Source organism: Notamacropus eugenii, chromosome 4 (assembly GCF_028372415.1).
Source record: "Notamacropus eugenii isolate mMacEug1 chromosome 4, mMacEug1.pri_v2, whole genome shotgun sequence".
NCBI classification, from domain to species: domain Eukaryota; kingdom Metazoa; phylum Chordata; class Mammalia; order Diprotodontia; family Macropodidae; genus Notamacropus; species Notamacropus eugenii.
In genome coordinates this window covers 64,638,492-64,650,471 of record NC_092875.1, presented here as the reverse complement: position 1 = coordinate 64,650,471, position 11,980 = coordinate 64,638,492, and positions in this window count along the sequence as shown.

Sequence of the window (11,980 nt, the reverse complement as noted above, 5' to 3'; positions counted from 1 at the left end):
ACCTCTCCCCTTTTCCCAACTGTATTGCTTTCTTCCTCCCTTTTCTTTCTTCTTTTAAGATCTTCAAAATACAACAACACCATTCCTAGACCTAGTCCCCGATGGCATTAGGTTTCTGATGGGATGCTTGTATCACCTCTCTCTGTTAGACTTGAAACACTTCCTCTGTGTTTAGTTCCTCCCAAATACTCACTTACATATACCTTTTTATGTTTCTCTTGAGTCCTATGTTTGTATGTCAAAGTTTCTACTTTTAAAAACTTTTAATCTTTTAAAAAATGTTTCTCTTGACATTTTCTGGGTTTTTTATATCACCGTGATTATTTCAAGTATCCTTCCCCCTCCCAGACGGTCATCCCATGTAACAAATAGTATTTTTCTAGAGAGGAAAGAAAAATGAGCACAACTGATAGATACAATGAAAATTTGGAAAACATGCATTGTGTACCACCTGTGGCCATCCTACCTCTTTGAAAGGGTAGGTTGGGGTGGGGGGGAAAGGGTCCTCTGGTGGCGATTGTTGTCCTTCTCTAAGAGAAGTGATTGTTCTTGAAAAGGACCAAAATGGCATCACTATGCTAGAGTCAAGTTTCAGTGAGTTCCACTGTGGCTGAGCAGACCAATATGAGCTTAGAATGCTCTACCACAGGTTAGGTACAGATAGTCTGCATGAACATTTGGAGTGGATTCTCTAAATTTGTGCTTCCTGCGTTCCCTTAGAGCTTTTTCAATTCTGTTTTGCTCACAGAGCACAGCACTTCCTCTGATGTGGGCACACCATGCTGGGCAGTCCTGTGCCAGTGTGTCCCACGTCACACAATCAATTCCAAAGTTCTTAAGAGAGACCTTGAGAGTGTCCTTGTATCACTTCTTCCGACCACCATGTGAGCACTCTCCCTGTGTGAGTTCTTCATAAAACGATCTCTTTGGCAAGTGATACATGGAACCATTGGTTACAGCAAAGGGAAAAGTTTTGAATGCTGGGAATAAGTTCACTTCCCTTGGCAGTATACTTTCCAGGGATGTACACATTGATAATGAGGTTGATGCACACATTGCCAGAGCTAGCTCCGTGTTTGGGAGGCTTCAAAGGAAAGTATGGGAAAGAAGAGGTATTAGACTGCCTACCAAACTGAAGGTCTACAGAGCCGTTGTGTTGACCTCGTTGTTGTGTGCCTGTGATACGTGGACAGTCTACCAGCGTGTGCCAGGGAACTGAATGCCTTCCATTTGAACTGATCACCTGGCAGGATAAGGTACCCGACGCTGAGGTCCTTGCTCAGCTTTTTCAAACTCTGCTTCAGAGAGTGCAGCTTGGATGGGCTGGCCACGTTGTTCAAATGCAAAATGTGTGCTTGCCTTTGATGTCTCTTCATTTGATTCCTACTTGATCTTTATAATTTTGTTACATTTACTCTATTTTTTACGTGTGTAGTTGTTGTTTCCTTTACATTGTTGTAGTTACTTCAGTCTGTACTTAGTTCATATAGATATTTCCATGTTTCTCTATATTTATCAGTCACATTATTTCTTATAGCATAACAATATTCCATTATATTCATGTACCACAATGTGTTTAGCTATTCCCCAATTGATGAGCAACTATTTTATTTCCAATTCTTAGCTATCTTGAAAAGTCCTGCTATAAATATTTTGGAGTTCATGAAGGCTTTCTTTTTGTTGGTGGCTTCCTTGGGACCTAAGTCCAATAATGGAGTCTCTGGTTCAAAGGGTATAGACATTTTAGTCACTTTATTTGCATAATTCCAAATTGTTTTCCAAAATGGCTGCACAATTTCTCACCAAAGTGTGACTGTCCTTCCACAATCCCTTCAACATTGACTTTTTCTACTTTTCTCACATTTTCAGTTCTGGTATTTTTGGTCAGGGCTTTCAGTTACTGTAGTGATTCTTAGATTTTCTTTCCTTAATCTGTTTTCCAGGTCATTTGTTTTTCCTATGAGATACCTTACATTTCTATCTATCATTTCAGTCTTCAGAGACTTTTTCAAAGAAAGAGAAAAGGACCTATCTGTATGAAAATATTTGTAGCAGCTCTTTTTGTGGTGACAAAAAATTAGAAATTGAAGGGATGTTGATCACCTGGGGAATGACTGAACAAGTTGTGGTATATGATTATGTTGTAAGAAATGACAAGCAGAAAGCTCTCGGAAAAGCTGGAAAGACTTGCATGAACTGATGCAGAGTGAAATGAGCAGAACAAGAACACTGAACACAGTAACTGCAATATTATATGATGATCAACTGCAAATGACCTATCTGTTCTCATCGATACTATGATCTAAGACAATTCCAAAGGACTCATGATGAAAAATGCTATCCCCCTCCAGAGAAAAAACTGATGGAGTCTGATACAGATCAAAGCATACTATTTTTCACTTTTTTGTATGTGTTTTTATTTTGGTCTGTGTTTTTTTTCACAATATGACTAATATAAAAATGTTTTGCATGATTGTACATGTATAACCTATATCAAATTGCTTACCATCTCAGGGAGAGGGAAAAGGAGTGAGAGAATTTGGAACTCAAAATTAAAAAATAGTGTTAAAATTGTTTTTATATTCAATTGGGGAAAATAAAATGTTATTAAAAATAAATGATTTTATTGCTTGGGTAAGGTTTTGGATTTCTTGAACTAACCTATTAATTCTCCCTCCAAGTCTTTCCTTCAAAAACTCTTCTTTCCTTTCTAGTTATTTTGTCTAGCACTCTCATTTATAAAATCATTTTTAACTCTTTTAAAACCTTGTTTCATTTCTTTCAGAAATTCTAGTTGAAGTTGTATCCAAGTTATGTTTTATCTTTGAACCTTTGCTTGTTGACGTCTTAGAGTCATCTTTTCTTCATGGTTTATGTTCAAGTCACCATAATAGTTCTTTATGGCAGGAGGGTTTTTTGTTTTTGTTTTCTCTTTTTTCTAGCCATACATCTAGAATTAAGGAAATATTAGAGTCAGGCTCCAGTTTACTCTAACATTTCTGGAGAGACTGTCTGGGATTTGCTTGATCCTGGTTTTATTCTCTGAGGTACTACTACTGATTTTCCCAAGTATTAAGTGCTATATTTTTCAAGTATCTCAGGAGTGGCTCTGACTAGGGATCTACAAAAGCTTTCAGTGTTCCCAAAGCAGTCTAATCTAGAATGAAATCTGATTACTGTGAGTTGTGCAAATTTCTGATCCCTGTTTGTGTTTGGCCAACACAACTGTAGGCATTCCCTTTGTTGGAGCTCCAGTACACTGTTGCTGGTCCCAGCCCCTATCAGGAAGGCTTTGAAGGGTCAGAGCAACAGAACTCCAAAGTCCTTCTTGGTTTGAACTCTGTGCTCTTGTTAATCAGCTGCAGGCCTCACAACAGGCTAGGGAGCTGAATCATATACTATGCCAGGGTCACAGGCACAAAACTGTTTGCTTCTTTTTTAACTCCTTGCCTAATACGCAGCCTCAGGTCCATGATCTGCTCCTCACCTTGATCCTCCACCCTGAGGTGTGGATCTTCTAAAGTTGTTTAACCTCCTCCTTATCTTCACTAGATCTGTGTTACAGCTCTGTAGTATGTGTGACAGAACTGCCAACTGGCCCCTGTTACTGCTCCCTGCTCAGTAACCCTGCTGGATCCAAGAATATGCACAGCTGTAGACCCCATAGTTCAGTCCCCAGGGCACGAAGGCTTCATACATAGCACCTTCCTGGCTAGAACCAGTCCCCACTGTTTGTAGACTCACTGTCTGTCTCCCTTTGATGAATTGGAAAAATAATCACTGTGATTTTTCCTTGAATTTTCTGCCCACCATTCAGTCTATTGCTCTTTCTAGGTCTTTGTCAAAGTCATCATCGGGAAGAGGAGGGTTGCCCTGCTTCTTCCTCTTCCCCTACCTTCCCTAGTCTCCCAAAGATCATTTTCCTTGGAAGAAAAAACAAAATCAAAATAAGAACTGGGCAGCTCTCTCTTCACCCTATGGTCCCATCCAGCATGAATGGATAGAGAGGTGGCCCTGGAGAAGAACACCTACGTTCAAATTCTGCTTTTGACACAATTGACTGGGGAGTCCTCAGGCAAGTCTCTTAACCTCTAAGCCTCAATTTCCTCAAATGTAAAATGAGGAGGATAATAATGTACCTCCTAAGGCTCTTGTGAAGCTCAAATAAAATAACATGTATAAAGTGCTTTGCAAACTTTAAAGTACTATTTAAATGCTTCCTATTATTGATCAGAAATTCATTAAGCACAGCGGATAGAATGCTGGGCCTGGAGTCAGGAAGCCCTGGGTTCAAATCTGTCCTCACTAGCTCTATCATCATGGACAAGTCATTTCACCTCTACCTGCCTCAGAGGCGTATGTCAGAGGTGTGATATAATAATAGTACTTAAATCCCAGGGTTATGGTGAAGATCACATGCTAAGTACTTCATGAACCTTAAAGCACCATGTAAATACTATCTATTATTTACTAGGAGGCAGATACTACAAGTCCTGTTGATAATACAAAGAAAAAATGTGAAACAATGCTTGTCCTCAAGAAGCTTCCATCCCATCAAGGACAACAATGTGCACACAGATCAATCAATATAAACTACATAGAAATACAAAGTGATGGGGGTACGTAGAGGAGCACTAGTAGCTGAGAAGACCCCAAAAACCTTCTTGTAGGAACTAGAGCTTGGGCTGGACCTTGAAGGATGCTGGGGAGGTGAGGAGGAATGGAATCCCACAGATGGAGCATAATCTGTGTAGATGCATGGCTACAAGAGATAGGATGGAACATAATTGTAAAAGGAAACGATGCATAATAAGTCTGGGAAGGTACATTGGAGCCAGGTTGAGAAGGACTTTAGATGCCAAAGGAAATTATGATTCTATTTCCTACTTCCTAGCAGAGCTAAGATAAACAAAAAGTAGCATGGATGAATGGATGAATGGATGGTCTTGGAGCTGGAAAGATCTAACTTCAAGTCTTGCCTCTGGCACGTATTGGCTGTGTGATCCTAGGCAAGTCATTGAACTTCTCAGTGTTGTGAGCCAGTTCTCTAAAACTATAAGTTATTGAGAAGCTGCCAACCTGAATCAGTAGAGAGAGTTTCCTCACTCAGGAGATCCTTCTACCAATGAAATCACACATCGAGTCCCTTTTCCAATGTTATCCTTAGCTTTCTTGCTCATGTGACTCTGGATTTTACCTCTCCTATCACTATTTTTATGAAACCATGGCACCATTTTTTATTCATCCCATCACTGGCCCTTGCTTCTCTTTTCTATTCACGTCCCAATAAGATCTTCATTGGTCAGCGAGTTCCCTGTGCATCCGCATCTCGAGACAACTCTTGATCCCCAGCAGAAGTGTTTGCTTTGTGTCTTCTGAATTTCATTCTTGAGAATTTCCCATCCTTCCTGGGCTGACTTCAGTCAATCAACAAGGATTTATTAAGTTCCTACTGTGTGCCAAGCAGTATACTACACCCTGAAGAAGCAATGAAAGACCCCCCAAAAAAGTCCCTCCGTTTAAGGAGCTTACCTTCTAATGGGGGAGACAATTTGCAAACGGCTATTTACAAACAAGATGTACAAAGGGTAAACTGGAGGTAATCTCAGAGGGGAGGTACCAGAAGTGGAAGGGAATGGAGGAAAGACCTTTGCAGATCTTTTATATGATAGGATTCAAACAATCTTTTCCCTTAAGCCCCTGAAATCTGTTCTCCCTAAGTCTATATCCCAGACTATGCCCAATTGGAGCCAAGAACCTGTGACCCTACAACCAAGTCTCTTTCTACCACTCCAGGCTCCCTCTCTTATTATCATGGTATAGATGAAGGAACCCTGAGCTTGGAGTCAGGAAACCTGGTTTAGGTCCGAGGGTGTGCTCCCTCATTGTTAAATTTTCAGTGCGAGCATTTCTACCTCAGAAATCAGCAAACTCTACAAATCAAGGCTCAAGTTATTATTTTATTGATAGTCTAGACCTAAGAAAGTGAGGGAGAAAATGTCAATAATAGAGATTAAACTTAAAAGTGTGTCCAGTGGAATTTTTTCTTAAAGAACTAGTTGTTAACTATTTAAAAGTACACCCTGCTTAGGTCTCTGTCTTGATTCTGACACAACATTTTGCATCTACAATCAGCAAGTGATTTTCTGTCTCTGAGATTCCCTTTCCTCCTTTGTAACATAGAAGAAATTATATTCACACTACTCATCCTCATGGCTGTTGGGAGGAAAGAGCTTTGCAAGTCTTCTGAAGTAGTAGATACTATTACTAGTCTGGGATTCTGGTTTTTTGGTTCTCCATAACAGACAGCAAGGAGGCTATTGGGAATTACTGAAAGGAAAATGTAAAGAATGACCATTAGAGGGTGCTCGTGCGCTACTCAGAGCCTTATTCTCTGTGAAAAACCGTGGACTCAGAGAAAACCAGAGCTGGCTCTTTTTATTTTTATCATTGTTTTTAAAAATATTCTCTCTTACATGGAATATCTCTCTGAGAGGGGAAGAGAGAGGGATGCAGGGGGAAATTTGGGTGATATAAAAAGGAAAAATAACAATACAAATTAAACAAACCAAGAAAATCAAAGTTGGAAAAGGCTTTAGAAAATCTCCAAAACCTCATCCTTGGCTTTTTACAGATGGGGATGCTCTGACCCCGAGAAAGGACAGGACTTCCTGGGACTCACTCAGGGATCATATGTATATATGTTGTGTGTATGTGTATGTATATGTATATTGTAGGTGTATATATATGTTAGAAAGGCTATAGGTATGTATATATATACATATATTCGATATTAAGTTAATAGATGATAGGTAAATGGATGAATAGATAGATGGATGGATAGATGGATAGATAGATAAACAGGTAGATAGATGGATGGACAGGTAGACACATAAATAATAGGCAAACAGGTAGGTAGACAGTAGACACAGGAAGTAAGTAGATACATATTATATAATAGATATGAAGTAAATAAGTAATAGATACATAGGTAGATAGACATATAGATAGGTTAAGAGGTAGAGATAGGGGGATGGAGCACTGTGCTGAGCTCTGGGGACATAAACCCAAGAAAATGAGACAGTTCTTACTCTCAGGAGCTTACATTCTAATAATAAATCATAAGAGGGAGCTGGCAATTGAGAGGGGGAAGGGTAGAGGGTACCTAGACAAGGCAGTTGATTGGGAGGAGGAAGAGATCAGAGAGTGAGGTAAGCACAGTGAGGTGAGCAGCATGGCAGAGGCCCCTTAAGAAAAGGTAATCATCAGTAGAAACATACATAATGATTAAAACAAGGTAATTCACTAAAAGGAATCTGAATCCTGAGAAACTAAAAAAACCAGTGAAGGTCTCAGAGAACAAACAGGCAACCAGGTGGCACACTGAGCCCAGAGACAGAAACCTGAGTTCAAATCCTGCCTCAGACACTGAAGCCCTATATGAGCCTGAGCAAGTAGCTTAACCTGAGTTTTCTAATCTACAAAACAGAAATATAGAAGCATCTGGGGCAGCTAGGTGGTGTAGTGGATAGAGCACCAGTGAGGAGTCAGGAGGACCTGAGTTCAAATCTCACCTCAGACACTTGATACTCACTAGCTGTGTGACCTTGGGCAAGTCATTTAACCCCAATTGCCTCATCCTGGGTCATCCCCAGTCATCCTGATGAATATCTGGTCACTGGATTCAGATGGCTCTGGAGGAGAAGTGAGGCTGGTGACCTGCACAGCCCTCCCTCACCAAAACAAAGTCAAGTGCAAGTCATGTCATCATTTCTCTGATGGCATGGTCTTCTTCAGCAACGAAGGACGAACACACATAGAAGCATCTACCTTCCAGTGTTGTTAGGAGGAAAAAATGAGATAATATTTATAAAATGCTTTGCAAAATTTAAAGCATCATACAAAAGAGAGCTATCATTATTATTTCTGCTACACCCTCAGCAGAGGGATGGAAGGCGGAATGCAGTATCCATGGTCCAAGTAGGGATTGTTTTTACTTAATTGCCTTCCTTTGTTATGGGGGAGGAAAGAGGCGAATGATGGAGGGATAGTATTATCAAATGAGCTAATACTTATAAAGTGCTTAGCACAGTGCTGGCTCCACCTCGGCACCACAAAGATGCTTACAACTTTCTTCTTTCTCCTCTGACATAACAGCAAAAGTCATCGATAAAACTTTTCTTTTCAAGGAATGTCAGTTACTCCTATTAAGATGAAAAGGCACCAGGTGCTTCAGCCTCCTGGGTACATAAGAATAATGACTATTTCTGTGGCTTCTCTCACAACAACCTTGTCTGATAAAGCATGCAAACCTTACTATCCCCATTTTATAGATGATGAAAACTGAGTATCAGAAGGGAAATGACTTGCTTAGGGTCACACAGCTCATATGACCCTAGGATTTAGAACTGGGAGGGACCTGAGAAACAATGTAGAGAAGGGATCCTTAAATTGTGGTTTGGGGTACAAACCCAATCCAAGACCTTTTCCCCTTGGATCAGGAGGACTTTTGCTACGTTTGTCTGAAGGATCCCCAGAAAGTCTGGCCTTTTGGGGGGGTGTTCCTTGGATTCCCCTTTCACTTCTCCCAGGCCAGATACTCTCTGTCTTCTATTTAGCATTCTTTGATATTCCTCCCTTTGATCCTATTACCAGCCACTCCCATCAGGATCCTCCCTGGGTTTGATCTATCAAGACCATCCCTGAGATCCCAGACTACCTGGAGACACCTGGATGCTTCCCTCAGTCTTTTCTGTGTTTAAGTTCCATCTTGCCTCCATGAAGGCGCTCAGATTCAATCCAGCTCAGACTCTGTCTAGCTGAGATTCTATCTAGTCCACTTGTGAACATAAGCGTTACAAATGCTTAGGCTCCTTAAGAGTCAACCCAGTATGGCGAATCTTTAATAAACTTTGTTTTTCTTTGGCTTTAAGAAGGCTTGAGTCGAATTCATTAGAGCAGGACCCAGCATGTCGGTATTTCGGGGTCCCCAGCACACCCCAAACCTCAACAGATGCATTTGAAATTCAGTCTAGTGGACTGTGGACCCATCCTCAGAGTCATGTCATTAAATGCATAGAATAAAATGTACAAATGTGTAAAATAAAATACATAAGATTACAAAGGAAATCAATTGTAGTGAAGCACAGTTACCAAAACATTTTTCTGAAGTCAGTCAGTAAATATGTATTCAGCACCTCCTACATGCCAGGCACTGTGCTAAGCACTGGGATCTAAAGAGAGGCAAAAGACAATTTCTGCCCTCAAGGAACTCACAATCTAATGGGAGAAACAAAGAGTAAATAAATAAGTACAAAGCACAAATAGGGAATAATGAAGAGAAGGAAGCCTTGAGCATTTTTAAGAGGGATTGGGAAAGGCTTCCTGCAGAAAATGTGATTTTAGTTGGAATTTAAAGGAAGCCAGGGAAGCTGGGAGGCAGAGATGATAAGGGAGGGCATTCCAGGAATGGGGACAGTCAGAGAAAATGCCTGAACCCAAGAAATGGAGTGCCTTGTTTAAGGAACAGCTGGGAGGCCAGTGTTACTGAATGAAAGAGTAGGTGTTGGGGAGGAAGGTGTAAGAAGACTGGAAAGGTAGGAGGGGGCTAGTGAATGAAGACCTCCGAATGCCAACCAGGGGTTTTGTATTTAATCCTGGAGGTGACAGGGAACCACTAGTTCATATCTGAGTGGGGAGAGGGTGGAAGGGAGGGTGACATGGTCAGCTTTAGGAAAACCACTTTGGAGCTGAATGGAGGATGGATGGGAGTAGGGAGAGACTTGAGGCAGGCAGATCCACCAGCAGGCTATGAATATTGAGAGGGAAGGAGGATGAGAAGAGACCACTGGTGACTTTAGAGAGTGTAGTCTGTCGAAATGATGAGGTCAGGAGCTAGGTTGTAAGGCTTTAAGAAGAGAGTGAGAGAAGAGAAAGTGGAGGCACCCACTTATTGCAGACAGCTTTTCCAAGGAGTTGAAGTACAAAGGGCAGAAGAGACAAAAGACAAAGTTTAGCAAGATGGTAGAGTCGAGTGAGTTTCTGAGGCTTTTTGCAGGGAGACATGAGCGTATTTGTAAGCAGTAGGGAAGCAACCCAGAACCGGGGAGAAATTGAAAAGTGACAATGCCGATGATCAAGGGAATTATCTGTTGGAGAAGATGGGATAGAATGGGATTGCTTGGGCAGGTACAAGAGGTAAGGCCACCTCATCATGTAAGACCAGAATGAAGGAAGAAAGGGAGGCAGAAGGCACCTGAGTGACAGAAGATGAGGAAGAGAGAAGAAAGAGTTCACAGCGAACAGTCTCTTTTTTTTCTGTAAAATAAGAGGCAACGTTCTTAGCTGAGAGCATGGGGAAGGGGAGCCATGGGAGCTTTGAGGAGGGATGACAAGGTTTGGAAGAGCCTCTGTGAAGAGTGGACTAGGAGCTGATAAGGGAGAACTTCCCAGGAGCAGCAATGAGGGCCCGGTGAAGCTTGTGTGACACAAGTTTGCAGTGGACCCAATCAGAACAGTTGTATGATTGTGGGATTTTCTCCACCTTAATTCGAATGCTCATATGCAGGAGCAAAGTTGGCCGATGGTGGGAACGCTCCAAGGCTGAAGTTTAGCAGGGCAAAAGTGGCACTAGGGACTAGGGAGGGTTAGAAAGTCAAAAGACTATGTTTGGATGAAGGGATTTCAGAATTCTCAAACATAGAGGTGGTGTATTTGTGTATTTGAGGGTGATGGCGAGATCAAAGGGGTGATCATCTTTGTGTGTGTCCGGGGTGGAGTGGAGGGACAGGTCATGGGAAGTGAGTAGATTGAGGAACTGGGAGGTTAGGGTGTTTTTCAAAAACAACATATTCTATGGGGAGAGGTTTGCCCAAGGCTGCTCATGGGTGCCAATTCAAAAAGGCTGACATTTATATAACACATTATATCCATTATCTCACTAGGACCCACCATGTCCCTATAACAGCAGGGAGATCACTTTCCTATAAAGATGCTTGACTGAGGGTCACCCACTCAGTAAGGGGCAAAGCCAGGAATTGTCTTCTGCAGGCGAGTCCAGCATTCTCTCACTAGGCCACAGCTCCCTTTTGAGAGGCTAGGGAGGGAGCAGGGAATGTCAGAACTGGGCTCTGATTCTATCCCTTTCTGCTCCCTGCCTAAGTCTCTTTCACTCACCACCCAGGGGAGAAGGCAGGCAGTGAGCTCTCCTCTCCTCAATTCACTAATGGAGAAACTGAGGACTGGAGAAGGCAGTCAGTTGCTTCATGAAATACAGATGGTCCCCATCCCTGGTCTGCTTTTGATATTCCTTCCCCTGCCCCTACTCACCCCTCACAGCTACAGCTGGGTTTAATCAGAGAGCCCTGGATTTGGAGACAGAGGAGCTAGCCTCAAATCTGGTGCTTCTGTTTCTTAGGCCTGTGTGGCTTCTCTGGGCCTCAGTTTCCCCATCTGTAAAATTGGGAGGTTGGTCTAGATAACCTCTAAGGTCTTCTCTGATGTTACAGCCCCTTAAGCTTCCAGAGAGACTTGGGTCTGTCTAGAAATTCAGAGAGGAGAAGCGCACAGTCAGGGTAGCCAGTCCTGCACCCAACTTACTTAGCCACCTCTAAGACTCATCCCTTTAACTACTTCTCTACCTATACTGAGTTTCTACCTATGAACTCAGGGGATAATTACCCTGCTCTGACTCCCTGGGCTGGGGCCTGGGCTTAATTAATGTTTGTAAGGTGCTTTGAGCTCCTCAGATGAAAGGAATAAAATGTCATTATGTGAATGGTGAGATAATTACTATTATTATCCCTGGAGCTTCCTGATCTAGTGAGCCCATGGGTTCACAGACACACCTGGTGGCTCTTTTGTCCTATGAGAAGCCTTAGCAAATAAGATGGCTCCTGGGAGGCAAACAATGATCTCTATATCCGTGGCCCAACACCTTGGTGTGTGAGTGTCCTCTCTGTTGTTGAGATGGGGAAACTGA